This window comes from Triticum aestivum, chromosome 3A (genome assembly GCF_018294505.1).
Source record: "Triticum aestivum cultivar Chinese Spring chromosome 3A, IWGSC CS RefSeq v2.1, whole genome shotgun sequence".
NCBI classification, from domain to species: Eukaryota; Viridiplantae; Streptophyta; class Magnoliopsida; order Poales; family Poaceae; genus Triticum; species Triticum aestivum.
Window position 1 is genome coordinate 427,522,587 of NC_057800.1, and position 5,201 is coordinate 427,527,787.

A 5,201-nucleotide genomic window follows, 5' to 3' on the forward strand; every position below is an offset into this window, starting at 1 on the left:
GCACACAATGGCCCGCATGCACGCCTCCTTGTCCGCGACTGGAAAGCTAAATACGGACTGCAATTGGCTGCAAAAATAGATGTAAATTGCAAACCCTATAAGTACAAGATGATATACATATCTATCTTGTACCGCTAATTCATACATCTACTTCTTGTACATTCTTTCGATCCCCCTTCCCGTTCCTATTCTTCTTCGTCCTTTCGCCTGACCTTGTGTTACATTTCACCTCTCCTGTTTTGTCTTCTTAATACTTGGTACATTTGCTTCATTGCTCCTGTTCATATTCTTCCGCCTCTTGATAACAGTACTACTACTTCATACGTCTATTCTCTATTTGGTTACTTGCATGAATTTTGGCCTCCTTGCATCTATGGCCCGATGGGGCTGGCCGAGTGAATACAGGCAGAAAACCATATTCTGCGCATAGTTTAGTTGCATGCATTCCTCCCCGCAGACTGGCTGAGCAGAAGCACATAGACAAACATGTGTTTGGTTGCAAGCCTCAACTAACCAGATGCAAATAGTTGTTTTTGGTTACACAGAAGACATCAATTTTTCAAGTGGTGAGGTTATGAACACACACATCCATAGACACAACATAGCAATTTCAACAAGCATTAGTCACTACATTAACAACCACATAACAACAGTCTGAAAACAAACATGCCCTTAAGGATTAACCACACAGAGTCTTAAACCAACATACACTACTAAAGAAAACACACTAACGCTTCTATGCAAATGCTTCAACGTGCTCCTTACACTTGGCCACCACCCCAGTGCCAGAGTGGTTGAAGATGTTGACCTAGAAGCTGTCGAGAGTCAACACCTTGAAGGTGATGAGGTACCCGATATACAACTGGTGAGCTACGAAGAAGCATGTCCACCCTTTACCATGGGGGAGCCTACCATTGACCACTCGGACTATGACCCTCCAGTTGCAGTTGGTGCTCATCCGAGGAATGATTTCCGGTTGTATTGTTGTCATGTGCTTGCTGAAGTCAGTGGGAGTCGGTAGACACTCCAACTTAGGTGCCAGAACGACCTTGCAGAAGTGAGTTGGACCCACAGGTGGTTTTCATCCTCATTTTTCCGGAGTGAATCATCTTACTCGGTGAAATAATATCTTAAATATTTAGTATATTTTGATGCTGGATAACTTGATCTAAAGACATCTTTGCATGGCTCAAACAAAACTTAGTGAATAAGCAAACAAATATGTCTATATCATTCAAATCAAACTTTATCAATAAATAAAACAGAAAAACTAAACTTACCATATTACATAACATTCAAAAACTTATATAATCAAATATATATAATACAAAACAATTTTGAAGACAACATAGGGCTCTTTATGTTATGGTTTTACATCCCAGAACTTACAATTATATAATCAGTGCCTGATACTATAATTCATACATTCATTTTTTATTTATTTTCACACAGAACATTTCATACTTATCAACAATAATGAATAAATACAATAAAATCCCATTTTGCTCAATTCATACAACTGAACTCACTAATACATTCAATTAAAAGTAAGTTTCAATCTCTGTGACTTTAATCAAAAACGTTTACATACGTATAACAAGTGCCTCCATTTTCATTTGCATTGTAAGATTGGACATCAGAATCTTTGATACTAGAAATATTCAACAAGTCTAAAATGATCAAACTTGAATTACTTTTTTCATATATATAACTAGTTGTTGCCTTTTCATTTGCATTGTACATGTATTACATCCCAAAAATTGCAATTACATAATCAAATGTACGAACTTATAATTCATACATTCTTCTCACTACATTTTATTAGTTAGTTCACACATAAAACATTTCATACTTACCAGCTATAATGAAAGAACAAAATCTAATCCTATTTTCATGAAGTCATATAAGTGAAGTTAGTAATACAGTCACATAAAAGTGAGTTTCGGTCTATGTAACTTAAAACAATAATTTTTACATATGTATAACAAGTGGCTCCATTTTCATTTGGATTGTAAGATTGGACATCAGAATCTTTGATACTACACAGATTCAACAAGTCCAAGAACATCAAACTTGCATTAATTATTCATATATATAACTAGTCAGTCCTTTTTCATTTCCATTGTAACACTAAACATCATGATCTTTGATAGTAGAAGATGTGATCCCACTTGTATAGGTATATTGATTTTTCCCATTCACGAAGCCATTACATGCTTTTGGTGATGGTCATACGAGGAAAAATGCCCGTTATACGCAACCATGTTTGTGAATTATGCCGCAGAACAACGGCCCACAAAGTGACTGCGCGGGCCACGGCGTGCTAGAAGTCCCTTCCCCGCCAAATATATGCATAGAAGTAAGGATGGTAGAATGTGCCTTCGTTCATATAAAAAGCATATAAACAAGAGAAACATTGATCTCCCGGCTGGATATAAAATGCATACAGACATGGATGGATGGATGGACCGGAAAAATTTCTTCATTGAGGATTACACATGTGTTATGTGTAATCAACATTCCCTGGAAACAAGAGATCATCTCTTCTTCCAATGTCCATATGCTCAGCTCTGTTGGCAATATGTGTGTCCCTCATGGCAGCCCCAGAATACAAATATTCAGGAAGAAGTGGCGCATCTCAAGCATCTTATCAATTTGCCTTTTGCTCTGAAAATCATCATTCTGGTATCCTAGGCTATATGGACAACGCGGAACGATTTCATTTTTAAAAAGATTCCCCCAAATCTATATACTTCCAGGCGCAAATTCAAAGAAGAGATGAAATGGCTCACTCATAGAGCAAGAAGACAGGATTATTCCGGCATGGCGGATTGGGTTGCAATGTTCAGATAACTTGCTGGTTCAGATGGGTGTTTTTGCTGCTTGTTTTCCTTGTATGTATGTATGTATGTATGTATATTTGTTCTTTTTACCTTTCCTAGGTTTTCTTTTTCGTTCTGATGTATAGTTTTTCTCTTACTTGGACCATTTGTATTTTTTTATTTGAAAATTAATAAAAATACGCAGCAGAGTCCTGCTGTTTCCCTAAAAAAAATAGTCCAAATGATTTATATTTCTTCACAGAAAACTCCACAGAAACTCTGTACATTCTTAAAAGGAAAAGAGAGTAAGGCTGGTCATAATGGGGCAACTTAGGTAGTAACTTAACACACCCTAAGGCAATTCTGCTTATGTGGCAAGTATTTTAATGAGAAAAGATGTGTTTGGAGTAACATAATATGTTACTGTAACATAGCTCTTCCTGAGGTAAAATGAGTCTATAGACTAATAAATGAAGCCATCTATGACATCACTCCTATAATACTTTGCACTATGAAAATAGTAATTTAGACTAATGTCATATCCATGACACTAGTATAAGTTACTCCCAACTATGACCAGGCTAGAAAAATCAGACACAAAAGATATAGGTTTCCGCACCATTTGTTAGAACAACGAAGTCCAAGACAAATTCACCGCCACACCACCGGCAATGAGGTCTGATTTTATGAACATACAGAAACAACACACTCCTAAGTTTTTTTTTCCAATAGTTCCAAGATGGCCAAGTCAAAAAATAATACATATAAAATTCCTTGAGATTACAATGCTTTGATAAAAAAATCATAGGAAGCTACAAACGTTGATTTTATGAACACACAGAAACAACACACTCCTAAGTTGTTTCCAATAGTTCCAAGGTGCCTAAGTCAAAAAAAAAGTGATGCATATAAAATTCTCAAGATTACAACGCTTCAATATAGGGCGACGCTACGCGTTCGCCGGTGGAAATTTAAAAAGGATCCGCCGCCTCCCCAACCATTGGATGGACACATTAATGACCATCCGATCTATCAAAATAAGCAGCCATACTTTGTAATAAGAGTTGTGTTTCTGCAACAATCTGCTTGTTGCAATCACCTGAGCTTGTATTTTTTTATTTTTATTTTGCAACAGAGATCTTATTGCAGAATTTTTTCGCAACGGAGATCCTGTTGCAGAAATTTTAGAGACCACCATTGTTTGTACTTTTTAATTTTCTGCAACAGAGCTCTTGCTTCGGAATTTCTTCGCAACAAAGGTCTTGTTGCAGAATTTTAAAAATCTCACGACACGAGCATGTGGTTTTTTGTTTTTACAACAGTGGCCCCGTTGTAAAAAAATTTAAAGATCGATTGCAACAGGGGACATGTCCTTGAATTTTTTTGTAACAGAGTTTATGTTCCAAAAATTATTTTCAAAACGGAGCCCGTGAAATTAAGGAGATGATGCCGCTCGCAGCATCGATGTCCCTGTATTTTTTTGCAACAAAAATCTTATTGCAGAATCTTTTCGCAACGGAGATCTTGTTGCAAAAATTTTAAAGATCACCCTTGTTTATATTTTTTCATTTTCTGCAACAGAGATCTTGTTTCGGAATTTCTTCGCAACAAAGGCCTTGCTGCAGATCTTGAGGGGGTTCAGATCCAGATCCCGTAACACACCAACTGTTTGTAGGATGTGATGTGTGCTATGTGGTCCAAACAGCGCTATGTGTTATCCATGCCACACGATCATCACGGAGGCGGCCGACGCGTGAGAGTTATCCGCCGGCTGAACCAAAGCTTTTTCCTTCAATATACAGATCTTAGGAAGCTATTCCCTCTGTAAAGAAATATAAAAATGTTTAGATCACTAAAATAATGATCTATTGAGGGAGTACAAATTAAATAATAGCGCTGCACTTTGCAACATGCATTGACGTGACCACGGGTTAACTCTAGCAGGCTTCAGTCAAGGGTATTTAGCAGTCGAAGGTAAAATTGACAAATTTGACCTCAAAGCGAAAGTATTTCACAAACTAAACTGCATTTGAAAATATTTCACACTGCTGACCCTTTTGTGTAGCGCCCGACAACAAGGCGCTGCACTCTACTGTGCAACTCCTTACAGCTAGGCGCTGCACAGTGTAGTGCAACTCCTTAGAGCTAAGCGCTGCACAGTGTGGCGCCTAAGTGTTAGGCGTTGCACAGTAGAGTGCAGCGCCTTACTGTCAGGCGCTGCACATTAAAGGTCAGCCAGATGAAATACTTTCAAGAACAGTTTAGTTTGTGAAATAGTTTCGATCTAAGGTCAAATTTGTACCTTTTGCCAAGGTATGATGAACGGAGCATTGCTCATATGGTTAGATTCTTTATGGTAAAACCAACCCATCTACTCAG